We start from the raw sequence: 19,407 nt of genomic DNA on the forward strand, positions 1-19,407 counted from the left end.
ATCAGCTGGAATTCTCTTTTAACTTTTTTTTTTCCTCTGCAGTATAAAAATGTTAATTTGAAGTGTTGTACGTCTTGTTTGTAAACTCATTTACATGAAATATTACCATATGCTGTAAGCGTTGCAGTTTCATTAATTATTAAATGTGCACTTGTAATATTTACAATAAACAGTGTAACGAGAAGCTTGATTTATAGCCAGGAGCAAAAAGGTGGTTAGGAATAAAATTACTCTGCACACTGAAGCTGCGGTATAAATCTGGGGTTGTGTTTATTTCAGAGGAAAGGAAAATAATGAAATATATTGAGATGTTGATTTGATATGCTTGTACTCAGTCATGGTAAAACAGTTTTGTGCTTCAGAATGTGTTGGAATACTTTCATATTAGTGTTCTCTTAACTAAGCTGATCCCGTAGGGGAAGTTACTAAGGACATTATATGGTGCTCAGTGTATGTAGTATTATAAATATTATATTATATATTATATTATATTATAAATATTTTATGTTACCAGTGTGCCAGCCAATTTTTGCAGTTCTGTCAATTGAATTTCCTGATTTTTCTTTTTTTTTTTTGCTGGTGGTAACACACACACATTACAAACTATCTCCTAAGAATGTTTGGACCTGTGACAGCCATGGGTTTCAATGAACAGTAATGGAAACAATTAACAGATTCTGTTACTGGAACATTTTGGTGCAGGATTGGCTGGTCTTTGGCGCAGAAGTCCAGCACAGGAGGAGTGAGTATGCAAAGGATTGAGGTTACCCAAGGTATGGCTTGTTTTAGGGTTACAGGGAGGATTAGTGTGAAGGTCTGCGTTAGGGTTAGAGGGACGGATAACTTAAAGTTAGGTTTCTTTAAAAAAAAAAAAAAGGCTGAGCCGTCAGCACAGCCATCACAAAAAATCTCTGTAATGCATCTAGTGTGTTTAATTCCATCATCAGTTCCATCCAGTGACCATATTGCAGTATTTTCCTGAATCAATCAGAAAATCAAGAAAATACCGCATTATGGCCAGTAGATGGCGCTGACAATAATAGGAAGTAAACATATTAGACATATATATATTAGAAAGGATTGAGGTTACCCAAGTTAGGGCTTGCTTTAGGGTTACAGGGAGGATAAGTGTGAAGGTCTGCGTTAGGGTTAGAGAGATGGTTAACTTAAAGTTAGGTTTCTTTATAAAAAAAAAAGCTGAGCCGTCAGCACAGACGTCACAAATAATCTCTGTAATGCATCTAGTGTGTTTAATTCCATCATCAGCTCCAACATTGACCATATTGCAATATTTTCCTGAATCAATCAGAAAATCAATCAAGAACATACCGCATTGTGGCCACTGGATGGCGCTGACAATAATAGGAAGTAAACATATTAGACACATTACAGGGTTTATACCAGATGCACTATCCTCTATGATTACAAAGTGACAACTGCTATACAAAGTGCAAACTGTGCTTAAAAAGTGCTAACAATTTTAAAAGTGCAATCGTGTTAAAAGAAGTGCTCCTCCTTCCTGTGATCTCAAGTAAAAGTGCTTTATCTTGTGCAAAAAAACTGCAAATCTTCGTGCTCAGTCCCCAACCAAAGGGCCCTCCTAGGATCGAACCGGATGTTGTTGACCCCCTTAGTGCATGCTAAGACAGGTCAAGACAGGCTTAATGGAGTTGTAAAGACAGAAGTTTTTTTTCTCTTAATGCATTCTTTGCATTAAGAGAAAAAAACCTTCTGTGTGTAGTAGCCCCCCCCCCCCCAGCACCCCCTAATTACCTACCTGAGCCCATTCTCTCTACAGCGATATCCACAATCCCTTCAGCCATCCAGGACACTCCTCCTGATTGGCTGAGGCAGAGCAGTGGCGCCATTGGCTCCCGCAGCTGTCAATTAAAGTCAGTCAGCCAATCAGGGGTTCTAGGGGGCGGGGCCAGGTTGGGGCTGCTGGCTGAGGGGCACTCAAAGGAGGGAGGGACCAGGAGCAGCAAAGAGGGACCCGAGAAGAGGAGGATTGGGGCTGCTCTGTGCAAAACTGCACAGAGGAGGTAAGTATAACATGTTTGTTATTTAAAAAAAAAAAAATGAGCCTTTACAATCACTTTGATCTAACTGGTCAGTGTCTCATGTTGTTCACCATCCGAGTCACGTTTATCCATACAAAGGAAACCAGAGAGGGTATCATCGCATAACACCGTTTATACAAATCCCCCCATTAAATCCAATTAATGTGTACTGACATTTCTTAGGTGCCATGCTGGCACCAGGAACTGCCATCAATCTGAGTCAAGCCCTGGGATGGCATAGTGTCTTCATCTACAGAGGCCAGTGAGTATTTTAAGGCTCGATTGACACTTTTCTGTTCCTTTGCATGCAATAAAGTGATTGTAAAGTCTCTTTTTTTGTTGGTAAAATAACAAACGTGTTATACTTGCCTGCTCTGTGCAATGGCTTTACACAGAGCAGCCCCGATCTTAGGCTCGGTTCACACTGGTGCGCTGTGAATTTATTCAGTTTTTTGGCCTGTGTGAGGTGCGCATTTACCGCGATTTTACCGCGAATTTCAGGAGTTGGACATAGCTGCGATTGATATTCTAGCCAATGGAATCATAATGTAAAAAAAAAAAAAAAAAGGTGTTAACTTCCTGTGTACTTCCTGGTTTTTGTGGAGAGTAATGTGGTGGAATTCGCACATATGTGAACCATTAATGCGATTCAAGAACGATTTACATTGATGTCTATGGAGACTAAATTTGCAACGCAGTAAACTCGCACAAGACCCTTTTTTTATCGCATCGCATTCGTAGAGGAATCGCAACGCATGTATGTGAACGACCGTCATTGAAAACAATGACTTTAGGGGTGACATGCTAATTTAAAGAGTTTTTGACGCATCGCATTCGTTATGAACTCGCATAAGTGTGAACCGGGCCTTATGGACACACAGAGCACGGCAGGGGAGTGAGAATACACAAGCAAGTGGCTAGCTATGCGGACACTACGGAGGGGAGGAGCCAGGAGCTCTGGTGGGGGACCCGAGAAAAGGAGGATCGGGGCTGCTCTGTGTAAAACCATAAGGATATATGGAAATATGTTGTCCCTGGCTATGTGCTGTAAGTGGAACTTTTGCTAAATATTTAATAAAATGTAATTATTAAAAAAAAAAAAAACTACATTGCAGCAATGTACATGTTACTGCAACACCCTATTGTACGGGTGTGTTTCGGCCCTTGAAGTGTATATACTGCCTGGTACATATTGTTTTGGAGAAGGTGGAACTTTGCCTGGAAGCAGTGGCTACATGTCCCCTCAGTTCAAGTTTCCCTTAAAGTGATACTAAACACACACATTTTTTAACTTACATTATCCCTTCTATTTCTGTATGTGGATGATGGCACGGTAATTATTTTAATTAAAAAAAAAATCTTTTCCTAATCAACATACAGCTTTCCCATGACCCAGAACTTTCCCAGCCTCTCTGCAGAGAAACATAAGCAGGAGGATCTTCTAATTCTCTGCTACTGGTCACATGTTCAGAATAAAAAAAAAACCTGCCTTTGGAATACAGAGTAAAAATAAATAATTAATATTAATAAACTGTTTTAAATTGTGATACAAATATATATTTGAAATAAAATCTTTATTATTTTGTGGAAATAACATGGTGTGGGCAGATTTCTGCCAGTCACAGGCTGTGTCATTTCCCTCCAGCCTGTGTCTTAGAATAAGAGGGAGGTGATTCCACCATTAATCTACATGTAATATTCCACCCCGATTGTATTTTGCAAGTTAGTGGGCATGGAGGAGGGAGTGAGCTGTCACTTACCACTGTGTATACCCCCACATGTACGACTCTATAGTCACATGCCCTGCTCAGACGTCATAGGGAGGAAATACTCAGCTTAGAAACTCACTGAAAACTGAGCATGTGCAGAGTTGCCACCACAGCCGCAAAATCCCTGGCTGAATTGGGGACATGAACAGAAGGTGGAGATGGAGAGCAGCAGGGTCAACCAGGTTTTTTGCAGAATACAGAAAACAAATCTCATAGGGACTGGGTGAGCATGACAGCATGTAATACACCATTTATTGAGTTTTTTATAATGTGGATTTAGTGACACTTCAAGTGCTTACATCGAGTACACTTACACCTTCAATGGATTATTTAATCTGTTCATTGTTTTTTTGTATACATAAAAATAAACTAGAAATAATATTCTCAACGTGTGTTAATGTTTTAAAACGTCATGTTTTGATGTAAAGTTTTAACTGTATACAGTATGAATAAAGGGGCAACCATATTGGCTCTTTACAAAAGCAAAATCCGCTTTCTGTGCTACATAATAGTTCTGCTTTTTCTTCTTGCAATGGTAGTCTATAAGTTAACAATGCACTCCCTGTGTAGTTCTTATTCCAGTTGAAGAGGATGAGTGTGACTTAATGTGATTGTATATATATATTTTATTATTATTTTTTTTAAAACAAAAAAGGGGTTATGCTAACCTGTTCCATACAATAGTATTGCAGAGTGAAAATAACTATACCTATAAGGGGTCCTTACAAATGTTTAGTAGCGCAGTATAAAAAGAAAAAGGATAATGGGACACAGTGAGTAAGTTTGACACAGTGGACCACCCCCTCCTCCTCAAAAACTCCACTCCTTCGGTCTCCGTGACTGTACTCTTCATTGGTTCTCATCCTACCTATCCCACCGCTCCTTCAGTGTCACTTACAACTCTACTTCCTCCTCTCCTCTTCCTTTTTCCGTTGGGGTCCCCCAAGGTTCTGTTCTTGGACCTCTCCTTTTCTCAATCTACACCACCTCCTTGGGTCAGTTGATTGCCTCCCACGGCTTTAAATATCATCTCTATGCTGATGACACCCAAATCTATCTCTCCACCCCCCCAGCTCTCTCCATCTGTCTCCTCACGCATTACCAACTTACTAGCAGACATATCAGCCTGGATGTCACATCACTTTCTCAAACTCAACCTATCCAAAACCGAGCTCATGATATTTCCTCCCTCAGGTGCCACTTCCCCTGATTTCCCTGTCAAGATCAACGGCTCAACTATCAACCCATCTCCCCACGCCAAGGTCCTAGGTGTAATCCTGGACTCTGAACTAACCTTTCGACCCCACATTCTATCACTATCCAAAGCTTGCCGCCTCAGTCTTCGCAACATCTCCAAGATACGCCCCTTCCTAACCAATGACACCATAAAGCTTCTAATCCACTCCCTGGTCATCTCCTGTCTCGATTACTGCAACTCCCTCCTCATTGGTTTACCTCTAAATAGGCTATCCCCACTTCAGTCCATCATGAACGCTGCTGCCAGGCTCATCCACCACACAAACCGCTCAGCGTCTGCCACACCCCTCTGCCAATCTCTCCATTGGCTGCCACTCAGTCACCGAATTAAATTCAAGATACTAAATATAACTTACAAAGCCATCCACAACCTGGCCCCCAGCTACATCTCTAACCTAGTCACAAAATACCAACCAAATCGTTCTCTTCGCTCCTCCCAAGACCTCCTGCTCTCAAACTCCCTTGTCACCTCATCCCATGCTCGCCTTCAGGACTTCTCCAGAGCCTCCCCCATCCTATGGAATGCTCTACCCCAATCCGTCCGATTTTCTCCTACTTTATCCACTTTCAGACGATCCCTGAAAACTCATCTCTTCAGAGAAGCCTATCTGGATCCCACCTAACAACTGTTCATTTATCTTCTCAAACAGCACATCACCCATAGTTATTACCTCTTGTATCTCTTGACCTTCCCTCTTAGATTGTAAGCTCTAAGGAGCAGGGCCCTCTGATTCCTACTGTATCAAATTGTATTGTATTTGTACTGTTTACCCTCAAGTTGTAAAGCGCTACGTAAACTGTTGGCGCTATATAAATACTGTATAATAATAATAATAATAATAATGGGACTTTAAATGACTTGCATGATTACATGCACTTCCATCCTTAAATCGGAAAGTAGCGCAGTATAGGATTATGATCCAAGTCACAAAGTAGTACCTCTTGTGGCTCATGTTTGCTTGAGTTATGCAATGCTTATCAATAAACACTATATTACCAAAAGTATTGAGACGCCTGCCTTTACACACACATGAACTTTAATGGCATCTCAGTCTTATGCCCCGTACACACGGTCGGACTTTGTTCGGACATTCCGACAACAAAATCCATGGATTTTTTACGACGGATGTTGGCTCAAACTTGTCTTGCATACACACGGTCACACAAAGTTGTCGGAAAATCCGATCGTTCTAAACGCGGTGACGTAAAACACATACGTCGGGACTATAAACGGGGCAGTGGCCAATAGCTTTCATCTCTTTATTTATTCTGAGCATGCGTGGCACTTTGTCCGTCGGATTTGTGTACACACAATCGGAATTTCCGACAACGGATTTTGTTGTCGGAAAATTTTATAGCCTGCTCTCAAACTTTGTGTGTCGGAAAATCCGATGGAAAATGTGTGATGGAGCCCACACACGGTCGGAATTTCCGACAACAAGGTCCTATCACACATTTTCCCTCGGAAGATCCGACCCTATGTACGGGGCATTAGTCTGTAGGGTTCAATATTGAGTTGGCCCATCCTTTGCAGCTATAACAGCTTCAACTCTTCTGGGAAGGCTGTCCACAAGGCTTAGGAGTGTGTCTATGGGAATGTTTGACCATTCTTCCAGAAGCAAGGTCAGGCACTGATGTTGGATGAGAAGGCCTGGCTCGCAGTCTCCTCTCTAATTCATCCCAAATGTGTTCTATCAGGTTGAGGTAAGGTCTCTGTTGAGGTCAGTCAAGTTCCTCCACCCCAAACTCACTCATCCATGACTTTATGGATCTTGTTTGTGCACTGATGTGCACTTATGTTGGCACAGGAAGGGGCCATCCCCAAACTGTTCCCACAAAGTTGGGAGCATGAAAATGTCCAAAATGTCTTTGTATGCTGAAGCCTTAAGAGTTCCCTTCACTGGAAAAAGGGGCCAAGCCCAACCCTTTAAAAACAAACCCACACCACAATCCCCCCTCCACCAAATGATTTGGACCAGTGCACAATGCAAGGTCCATAAAGACATGGATGGGTGAGTTTGGGGTGGAGGAACTTGACTTACCTGCACAGAGTCCTGACCTCAACCCAATAGATCATCTTTGGGGTGAATTAGAGCGGAGACTGCGAGCCAGGCCATCTCGTCCAACATCAGTGCCTGACCTCACAGATGCCCTTCTGGAAGAATGGTCAAACATTCCCATAGACACACTCCTAAACCTTGTGGGTGGACAGCCTTCCAAGAAGAGTTGAAGCTGTTATATCTGTAAAGGGTGAGCCAATTCATTATTGAACTCTACGGACTAAGAATGGGATGCCATTAAAGTTCATGTGCGTGTAAAGGCAGGTGTCCCAATACTTTTGATAATATAGTGTATCTTATATCATGCATCTGGTTTGAACAAGATGTGGATCACATAGTTTCCACAGCTCCTGCTGTATCATAGAATAGAGGCATTTTTGTTGGTGGGAGGAGCTGAATCATATCTGTTCAACAGTGTCCAGTTTTTAAGGAAAGCCAAGTGGTAAAAAAAAATGGTGTGGCTATGGTGAGTGCGTTTCTCCCCATCTCAGGACATGTTTCCTTCCCATTTACGTTAGACTTCCCGTTCAGCCTGTGTGGGGCCTGTAAATCACCTGGTTGCTCCAGTGGTTTGCTGAGGGAAGAGGCAGATTATCTGGGCTGATACAATGTGCCTCTTTTTTTGGAATTCCACACTCAAGTATGTGATATATAATGTTGCAATTTCTGCATTGCTCCATACTTTACTTCTGATGAAGCAACTAACTGTTGCGAAATGTGTTGAATTTGCCACCAAGTGGATTAAGAATGGAAGACTCTATATCTGATATGTTTACATCTATTATCACAGTTTTACCGTGTTTTGAGTGGTGTAAAGCCTCGTACACACGATCGGATTTTACGTCGGGAAATGTTCGATGACAGGCTGTTGGAGGTAAATCAGACCGTGTGTATGCTGCATTGGACAATTGTTGTCGGACTTTCCGCCAACAAATGTTGGCTAGCATGTTTTCAAATTTTCCGCGGACAAATGTGTGTTGTGGGATTTTCCGAGCGTGCGTACACAAGTCCGTCTGACAAAAGTCCAAAATACAATCACCCATGGTTGGAAGCAGATGCGTTCGCCCTTGTAAACTAGAGTCCGTATTGGAGAATTAACATTCGTGACGTGGCAAGTTATGAAATCTCGAAATGCAGCGCACAATTCACTTCTTATTTAATGGGATAATAATGAAGCTGCTTTGCTGGTGATACTGATGGAGTTATTGCAAACTAATTTTCAAAGGCTTTTTTTTTCTATATCAAAAATAATATTATTATGCTTTTTTTTTTTTTTTTTTGGGGCAAGTTACCACAACACCATTATCCCGTAGTTTTTAAGATCAAAGATACAACTATGTTGGTGTCCTTGTTAATTTTACATTGTATTTTTTAAAATGTAACTGCCTACTCCCAAACTGTCATTTGAAGTAAAACACATAGCCAAGTATTATTCTCCACAATTTTTTTATTGTGCATTAAAAAAAAAAATTAGACATGCCATCTGCCAATAGAACTTAACCAAAAAGTGCATTCTATGCATCCAAAAATATAGAAAATATACCAAATCAAATCATTATTCAACCAAAAAAATAATGTCAAAGCAATAACTCCAAGACCAATAATAAATAACACGTTATCTCCTCTGATTCCTCAACATGTCTGGTTGACGAACGGCTGTTCAGAAACAAACTAAAAAGCATGAAATGAAAAGCGCAAAATGAAAAGCATGAAATGAAAAGCGCTAAATGAAAAGCGTGAAAAGAAAAGCACAAATCAACACTCACCAAACTTCTACTAACACAAAATTAGCAGAAGGAGCCCAAAGGGTGGGGCTAGGTGGCTTGGGACCATTCCAAGATGGACGTGTGAGACCTGAGCTCCGCTCCACGAGGTCCTGCTTCCTCAGCTTTCCGGCGCGCAAGACGACCCAGACATGGTGAGAACCTCACGCAGTGCTTCAGCCACCAGGTCCCGCTCCCCACGGAGCTTAGACACGCAGCTAAATAGGCAGAGATCGGAGATCTTCCGATCCCGCCCTAGAAGCAGAATGCAGGCCTCGCATGCAGCCTCCTCGCGGGACTCCCACTCCCCGAGTGTCAGCCCGCACCGATCCGGAGCTCGGGGAGCAGCCGCAACTGACATGAGACAAAAATCTTCCCCTGCAGTCACCATAGATGACCTCCGTAGTGTAGCCTCTGACATAAAGAGCACACTGACAGCAGTCATATCAGAGCTAAGATCTGATATCCAGGCCATAACCCTCAGGGGAGAAGAGGTGAAAATAACCCAGGTCCGCCATGATGCCTCCCTATGCAGTGTGCAACAGATCACAGATTCACACGCTATGCGCCTCCGGGAGATCAACAGACACATGGAGGACTTAGACAACCGAGGAAGACGCCGCAACCTCAGAGTAAGGGGGATCCCGGAATCGATCAACCCCAGCCATCTTCCCCTGACGGTCTCAAACATCTTTAATGATTTACTGGAGAGACCACCAGAAACCCCGGTCGCGTTTGAACGTATCCACAGAGCACTACTCCCGAAGGGGAGAGACACAGACTCCCCCCAGAGATATAGTCTGCTGTCTCATCGATTTTCCACTTAAGGAGGAGATCCTCGGTAAAGCCAGAGGCCGAAACCAGCTATCCTTCCGTGGCGCCGAAATAAAAATTTATCAGGACCTATCCAACATCACCCTGCAATGTAGGAGAGAGCTTACGCCCTTGCGGGACGTCCTGAGAGCCAGATCAATTATATACCGCTGGAAGTTTCCCTTTTGCCTTTCAGTGACCCACCAAGGCCGCACACTGAATCTTAAAGTTCCGGAAGATCTGGAACATTTTTGCAATGCCCTGAACATCTGATTGATCTACCAGACTAGTACCCTGACTTCCACCTACCTTCACCCAAGAGAGCTTCTTTCATGGACGGCATTAATGAAGCAGGCAACTCTAGCATCAGACTCCGTAGGCCTCACCCTATGCCAACATTCTCTCCACCGAAGGCCCCAGGAGCCCAGCGAAATGGCAGCCCCACAGCATCGCCAGTGCACCGCAGAGCACGCATCACCTAGACAGGTACATGCTTTGTTCTTTCCCCCTTTTTTACATGTCCCATCATTATCCCTAGAACCAGTTCTTCAGCACTTATAAGGCATGTTCACATTCAAGAACTCCCACGCTTGTCCCCACATCCTGGAGTGCAGTCGCCCACCACATGATGGTCCCAAGAAGCAATGTTACCTCCTTGCCAACTCTGATTGTGAGGTTTACTTTCTTTTTCTCTGGAACTTCTCTGCCATTACCCATCTGCTCTTCTCCTTGGCACTCATCCCAGATGACCTAATGCTACGATTACTTGGGCCCCAGCCCAAAGACCACGTATTCCCAGTTTTCTTTACCTTTAACCTGGTCCACTGCTGCCTCACCCAAAAGGCCAACCACTACCCCTCTACCTGTTTCTGCCCTTACCCCACTGACTAGGCACATTTGTCGCTGCTTCGACTACTAAAAATTGACTTATCCTGTTACCAACCTATATTCCAGGAATGGCGATCGCAACTGCCACAGGATATACACCCACAAGCATCCCCACATTTTGAGTCATGTTCTCCTATGCTTCTTTATGGACTTTTCAAGCTTAGACATATCAAGGACCTATAACTGGGCTGTAACCTGTTAGACTGCCTTATTTGAAAGCCCCGTCCCCGTTTACGGGATATGTACTGTCACTTACTTCCAAATTGTTCAGTATATCAATCCCTTTAAGGAAACCAAAACATGGATCCCAGGAACCTCTTAAGGAATTCTGAAGACATCATGCAGCAACCTGAATTAAGGCAAATCCCCAAACTCCCATAGGAAATATTAAGGAGCTCTCCTCCCCCTCTCCCTTTTATTTATTTATTTTTTTATTTACATAGCAGAGGACCCATTTATACCCTAAATGGATCTCATGAATCCACTCCATTAAGCCTAGAGACAATATCAGCCTCACTCCATCTTACCCTATCGGCTTATTGCTCCCCTGTGTCCTTTCTAGCTCCTCCCCTAACTCTGTACCCCAATCTTCTCCCTCCCCTTTTCCTTGTACCCTCTCTCGCCTATACCTCCTCCTTTCCCTGGGAATGTAGATATGGTTATGTATTATACTCATTTAACATTTTACATACTGCTTTACTTGTCTTTACCATAGTGGACCTCAGCTGATATAATTGCTTATTTCCCCTGCACTACTGGTGGGACTACGTTCTCTGGTGACCGAGGGGGACATGCTCAGGTAAGGCTTGCAAATTATATCCAAATTCCAATTATTCCTTTTTCCTTTACGAGAAAAACACACACCCCTTGATCACACAAATCTCTTACTCACTACCATATAAATCACCCAGATGAAGTTGGAGATTCTAAAAATGACCCTCATCACGCCAGTGCTGGGCATGTCCCCATCGGAACCAGAAGACCCACATGCAATTCCTAATACTGTCAATTTTTACTGTAAGTGCTGATTGTTTTCTTGTTTTCTGGTTACAAGTTACACCCCCCACGATGGGTCATGTAATCCTCACATCTGTTGTTTCAACTTCACAGTATTACACAGTTTTAGTACACAAAACACCTCTTTATTCATGCCACCCATACTCAAGTTTCCTAGCTTGTTTACTCTTTTTTAACATGAAATATGATATCACATAGTCCCCTTTAAAAGTCTATGGGAGAAATCAAAAGTGCTAATTTTAAAGGCTTATATGCAAGTTATTGTCATAAAAAGTGTTTGGGGACCTGGGTCCTGCCCCAGGGGACATGGATCAATGCAAAAAAAAGTTTTAAAAACGGCCATTTTTTCAGGAGCAGTGATTTTAATAATGCTTAAAGTCAAACAATAAAAGTGTAATATCCCTTTTAATTTCGTAGCTGGGGGGTGTCTATAGTATGCCTGTAAAGGGGCGCATATTTCCAATGTTTAGAACAGTCTGACAGCAAAATGACATTTCGAAGGAAAAAAACCCATTTAAAATTACTCGCGGCTATTGCATTGCCGACAATACACATAGAAGTTCATTGATAAAAACGGCATGGGAATTCCCCACAGGGGAACCCCGAAACCAAAATTTAAAAAAAAAAATGACGTGGGAGTCCCCCTAAATTCCATACCAGGCCCTTCAGGTCTGGTATGGATATTAAGGGGAACCCTGGCCAAAATTTTAAGAAAAAAATGACGTGGGAGTCCCCCTAAATTCCATACCAGGCCCTTCAGGTCTGGTATGGATATTAAGGGGAACCCTGGCCAAAATTTTAAAAAAAAATGACGTGGGGTTCCCCCTAAATTCCATACCAGACCCTTCAGGTCTGGTATGGATTTTAAGGGGAACCCCGCGCCAAAAAAAAAACAAAACGGTGCGGGGTCCCCCCAAAAATCCATACCAGACCCTTATCCGAGCACGCAACCTGGCAGGCCGCAGGAAAAGAGGGGGGACGAAAGTGCTGCCCCCCCCTCCTTAACCGTACCAGGCCACATGCCCTCAACATTGGGAGGGTGCTTTGGGGTAGCCCCCCAAAACACCTTGTCCCCATGTTGATGAGGACAAGGGCCTCATCCCCACAACCCTGGCCGGTGGTTGTGGGGGTCTGCGGGCGGGGGGCTTATCGGAATATGGAAGCCCCCTTTAACAGGAGGACCCCAGATCCCGGCCTCCCCCCGTGTGAAATGGTAAGGGGTACTTACCCCTACCATTTCACTAAAAAACTGTCAGAAATGTTAAAAATGACAAGAGACAGTTTTTGACAAATCCTTTATTTAAATGCTTCTTCTTTCTTCTATCTTCCTTCATCTTCTTCTTCTTCTGGTTCTTCTGGTTCTTCCTCCGGCGTTCTCGTCCAGCATCTCCTCCGCGGCGTCTTCTATCTTCTTCTCCTCGGGCCGCTCCGCACCCATGGCATGGGGGGAGGCTCCCGCTCTTCTCTTCATCTTCTTCTTCTTCTCTTCTTCCTTCTTCTCTTCTTCTCTTCTCTTCTTCATTTTCTTCTCCGGGCCGCTCCGCATCCATGCTGGCATGGAGAGAGGCTCCCGCTGTGTGACGGCGTCTCCTCGTCTGACGGTTCTTAAATAACGGGGGGGGGGCACCCGGTGACCTCGCCCCCCTCTGACGCACGGGACATGACGGGACTTCCCTGTGGAATTCCCCGTGACGTCACAGGGAAGTCCCGTCAAGTCACCGTGCGTCAGAGGGGGCGGGGTCACCAGGTGGCCCCACCCTCCGTTATTTAAGAACCGTCAGACACGCCGTCACACAGCGGGAGCCTTCCTCCATGCCAGCATGGATGCGGAGCGGCCCGGAGAAGAAAATGAAGAAGAGAAGAAGAGAAGAAGAGAAGAAGAGAAGAAGATGAAGAAGATGAAGAAGATGAAGAGAAGAGCGGGAGCCTCCCCCCATGCCATGAGTGCGGAGCGGCCCGAGGAGAAGAAGATAGATAGAAGACGCCGCGGAGGAGATGCTGGACGAGAACGCCGGAGGAAGAACCAGAAGAAGAAGAAGATGAAGGAAGATAGAAGAAAGAAGAAGCATTTAAATAAAGGAATTGTCAAAAACTTTCTCTTGTCATTTTTAACATTTTTGACAGTTTTTTAGTGAAATGGTAGGGGTAAGTACCCCCTTACCATTTCACACGGGGGGGGCCGGGATCTGGGGGTCCCCTTGTTAAAGGGGGCTTCCAGATTCCGATAAGCCCTCCGCCCGCAGACCCCCACAACCACCGGCCAGGGTTGTGGGGATGAGGCCCTTGTCCTCATCAACATGGGGACAAGGTGTTTTGGGGGGCTACCCCAAAGCACCCTCCCAATGTTAAGGGCATGTGGCCTGGTACGGTTCAGGAGGGGGGAGCCGCACTCTCGTCCCCCTCTTTTCCTGCGGCCTGCCAGGTTGCGTACTCGGATAAGGGTCTGGTATGGATTTTTGGGGGGACCCCACGCCGTTTTTTTTTTTTTTGGCGTGGGGTTCCCCTTAAACTCCATACCAGACCTGAAGGGTCTGGTATGGAGTTTAGGGGGAACCCCACGTCATTTTTTTTTAAATTTTGGCCGGGGTTCCCCTTAATATCCATACCAGACCTGAAGGGCCTGGTATGGAATTTAGGGGGACTCCCACGTCATTTTTTTTTTTTTAATTTTGGTTCGGGGTTCCCCTGTGGGGAATTCCCATGCCGTTTTTATCAATGAACTTCTATGTGTATTGTCGGCAATGCAATAGCCGCGAGTAGTTTTAAATGGGTTTTTTCCTTCGAAATGTCATTTTGCTGTCAGACTGTTCTAAACACGGGAAACATGCGCCCCTTTACAGGCATACTATAGACACCCCCCAGCTACGAAATTTAAAGGGATATTACACTTTTATTGTTTGACTTTAAGCATTATTAAAATCACTGCTCCTGAAAAAACGTCAGTTTTTTAAACTTTTTTTGCATTGATCTATGTCCCCTGGGGCAGGACCCAGGTCCCCAAACACTTTTTATGACAATAACTTGCATATAAGCCTTTAAAATTAGCACTTTTGATTATTCATGTTCGTGTCCCATAGACTTTAACGGTGTTTGCGTGTTCGGACGAACTTTTTTCCTGTTCGCATGTTCTGGTGCGAACCGAACAGGGGGGTGTTTGGCTCATCCCTACTACTGACCACAAACCCACAAACATGCCTCCATCCAAAACACCATGCCAAGGGCCTAAACACCCCTGAAAAACGTTCCCAGCTACTTTCTAACATGCGGTGCTTAAAAGCTGATATAATTTTTATACAAGAAACCCATTTCTGTACCAAGAAAATACCCAGACTGTCTAACCACTACTTTCACCATAGTTTCCATGCCACATCCCCAGTTTCGAAAACCAAGGGAGTTTCTATTTTCCTCTCCAAAAAAGTATCCATTCAAATCTCAGATACCCTTATCGACGATCAAGGCAGATACATCTTTCTGAAAGGCACCTTTAAGAACAAGCCAATCACCCTTGCAAACATATACAGTCCCAACACTTCACAGGTTCCCTTTTTTCGCACAATTACACGCCTTCTCTCAAGCTTTCAAGAAGGGATGCTGATTCTAGGAGGAGATTTTAATGTCCCCTTAGACCCTCTTCTAGATACCTCCTCAGGCAAATCCCACCTACCTTAAAGAGCAATCAGACAAATCAGACGATCCCTCCAAGACCTGCTACTCCATAACACTTGGCGTACCCTTCACCCAAAAGATAAAGACTTTACCTTCTTCTCCACCCCGCACAACAGATATTCACGACTGGACTACTTCTTTCTCACCCCACAGGACCTCCCCGGTTTGGCGAAAGAAACTATAGAACCGATGACGTTCTCTGACCATCACCCCATCTCTCTTACACTCACCTCCCAGACAAACTCATCCAAACATATATATGGAGGTTGGATCCAACCATTTTGACAGACAAACTTAAGGAACAAGAGGTCTGCCAATGTCTATCCAACTACTTTACAGACAATGACACACCAGACATGTCTACACTGACGCAATGGGAAGCACATAAATGCGTGGTGAGGAGCAAATTAATTTCTCTGATGGCAGCACTTAAAAAAGAAAAGAAAACTGAACTCACTGATCTATTTACCACACTTAAAAAAATGGAAGCGCTACATATAAACAACTTAGCACAGAGTACCCACTCAAAACTCATTGAAACCCGCATGCGCATCCAGGAAGCACTGAGCCTTAATCTTAGAAAAAAATTTGCCCTCTCACAACAGCTTTTTTACGAGTTCGGTAACAAAAGTGGCCACCTCCTTGCTCAAGCTCTACGAAAAAAAAAAATCAGGCAACACAATACACCAATTACATTCCCCTACAGCAGTGGTTCTCAACTCCAGTCCTCGGGACCCACCAACAGGCCAGATTTTAAGTATTACCTTGGGGAGTTGCAGACTAGAATACTGCAATCACTGAGCAGCAAGTAATATCACCTGTGATGTATTTCAGCTATCTTGCAAACCTGGCCTGTTGGTGGGTCCTGAGGACTGGAGTTGAGAACCACTGCCCTACAGGATGGATGCTCACGCACAATGACGACATCGCATGAGAATTTGAAAATGATTATTCCTCCCTATACAATCTTAATGCATCCAACCCCCCTTCTTCGCCACCTTCCGAAAGACTAAACAAGATTAAATCGTTCCTAGACCAATTCGCCCCAGGGAAAATCCAAAATGATGCCGCCATCAATCTTGAGTCTCCAATTTCCACCATAGAAGAATGGGATCAGGCTATCAAACAATTAAAACCAGGAAAGAGTCCAGGTCCAGACGGACTCACCGCAGCATATTACAGGACATTCTCAGACACCCTCCGTTCCCCCTTTTTGAAAGCTTTTAACTCTCTCTCTTCCTCGAACTCTCTCACAAGGGACATTTTAGAAGCACACATAGTAATTATTCCTAAAGATGAAAAAGATCCCACACACACAGGAAATTACAGGCCAATCTCACTATTAAATGTAGACATCAAAATTTTCTCCAAAATACTAGCAAACAGATTATTACCACTTCTTCTCTCTCTTGTTTCCCAAGACCAAGTAGGATTTATCCCTGGTCGCGAGGCTAGGGATAACACCATTAAGGCAATTAACCTACACCACCTGATAACACAAAAAAACAGAAAGATTTTTTCTTGTCCCTTGATGCCAAGAAAGCATTCGAAAGAGTGGCCTGGGACTACATGGAAGTGGTCTTAAAAAGCATTGGCATAGGCCCACACATGCGCGGCCTAATTCACTCACTATATGCAGGCCCATCAGCTAGAGTACGGGTCAACAACACACTGTCGAATACCTTCCCCATACAAGATGGAACGAGGCAGGGCTGCCCCCTGTCCCCTATTCTCTTTGTTCTCACTCTTGAGCCACTCCTAAGAAAATTAAAACTAAACCCAGATATCAAGGGTATCCAAGCACCAAACAGTGAATATAAATATGCGGCTTACGCAGACGACATATTACTGTTTCTGACTGAACCACTGACCACATTACCAGTACTGCTAGCGGAGTTCAAACAATTCCAATCCCTCTCTAACCTCAAAATTAACTTCTCAAAGTCCTTCGCCCTCAACATATCCCTGCCCCAATGCCTAGTAGATCAATGCTCTGGAAACCTGGGTCGATCACATACTTGGGTATACAACTCCTCTCCAAACTCCCTGATCTTTATGTAAAAAATTATGTACCTCTTCTGAACAAACTATCCTGTGATCTCAAACACTGGAATAAACCAATCTTTTCATGGTTTGGTATACGGGCATCCTAAAGATGAACACTCAACCTAGAATGCTTTATATACTGCAGACAGTCCCAATCCAACTCCCATCATCCTTCTTCAAAACATTTAAACACATCTGCTCCAGATTCCTCTGGGGAGAACGTAGAGCTAGAATCAACTTCAAACAACCCTGATCACGGATGTGGAAATACATGCAATTTAGGTAACAGCGATCACAGGTCATTTCGTTTCAGTATAAATCACACAAATAGGAAACATAAAGGGAATACAAAGACACTGAATTTCAAAAGAGCCAACTTCCCTAAACTACAAACCTTGCTAAAAGGCATAAATTGGGATAAAATATTAGGAACAAAGAATACAGAGGAGAGATGGGTTTGCTTTAAGAGCATATTAAATAAGGGCATTAGCCAATGTATCCCATTGGGTAATAAATTTAAAAGAGCGAACAAAAGTCCTGGATGGCTTAACTCCAATGTAAAAATGCATATAAAAGCAAAGGAGAAAGCCTTCAAAAAATACAAGGTTGAGGGATCATCCTCAGCATTCAGACTTTATAAAGAATGTAACAAGAAATGTAAGGGTGCAATTAGGACAGCTAAGATAGAACATGAAAGACACATAGCGGAGGAGAGCAAAAAAAATCCCAAGAAATTCTTTATGTAAACAGTAAAAAAGGGAGGACAGACCATATTGGCCCCATAAAGAATGAGGACATCTGGTTACAAAGGATGGTGATATGGAGAAGGTATTGAATTTATTCTTCTCCTCAGTCTTCACGAGTGAATCGGGGGGCTTCAGTAACCAAAACTGCAGTGTTTATCCTCATGACACAACACAGGAAGCACCTCCATGGTTAACAGAGGACAGAATTAAAATTAGATTTGAGAAACTTAACATTAATAAATCACTGGGACCAGATGGCTTGCATCCGAGGGTACTTAGGGAACTCAGTCAAGTGATTGCCAGAACGTTGTTCCTAATTTTTACAGTCTACTGACTGGAATGGTACCAGCTGATTGGAGAAAAGCCAATGTAGCACCAATATTTAAAAAGGGCCCAAAATACATCCCTGGGAATTACAGACCAGTTAGCCTAACATCAATAGTATCTAAACTCTTGGAGGGGGTGATAAGGGACTATATACAAGATTTTAGTAATAAGAACGGTATCATTAGCAGTAATCAGCATGGATTCATGAAGAATCGTTCTTGCCAAACCAATCTATTAACCTTCTATGAGGAGGTGAGCTTCCATCTAGATAAAGGAAGGCCCGTAGACGTGGTGTATCTGGATTTTGCAAAAGCATTTGACACAGTTCCCCATAAACATTTACTGTACAAAATAAGGTCCGTTGGCATGGACCATAGGGTGAGTACATGGATTGAAAACTGGCTACAAGGGCGAGTTCAGAGGGTGGTGATAAATGGGGAGTACTCGGAATGGTCAGTGGTGGGTAGTGGGGTTCCCCAGGGTTCTGTGCTGGGACCAATCCTATTTAATTTGTTTATAAACAACCTGGAGGATGGGATAAACAGTTCAATCTCTGTATTTGCAGACGATACTAAGCTGAGCAGGGCAATAACTTCTCCGCAGGATGTGGAAACCTTGCAAAAAGATCTGAACAAATTAATGGGGTGGACAACTATATGGCAAATGAGGTTCAATGTAGAAAAATGTAAAATAATGCATTTGGGTGGTAAAAATATGAATGCAATCTATACACTGGGGGGAGAACCTCTGGGGGAATCTAGGATGGAAAAGGACCTGGGGGTCCTAGTAGATGATAGGCTCAGCAATGGCATGCAATGCCAAGCTGCTGCTAACAAAGCAAACAGAATATTGGCATGCATTAAAAAGGGGATCAACTCCAGAGATAAAACGATAATTCTCCCACTCTACAAGACTCTGGTCCGGCCGCACCTGGAGTATGCTGTCCAGTTCTGGGCACCAGTCCTCAGGAAGGATGTACTGGAAATGGAGCGAGT

This window comes from Aquarana catesbeiana, linkage group LG02, assembly GCF_042186555.1.
Source record: "Aquarana catesbeiana isolate 2022-GZ linkage group LG02, ASM4218655v1, whole genome shotgun sequence".
Classification (NCBI taxonomy): domain Eukaryota; kingdom Metazoa; phylum Chordata; class Amphibia; order Anura; family Ranidae; genus Aquarana; species Aquarana catesbeiana.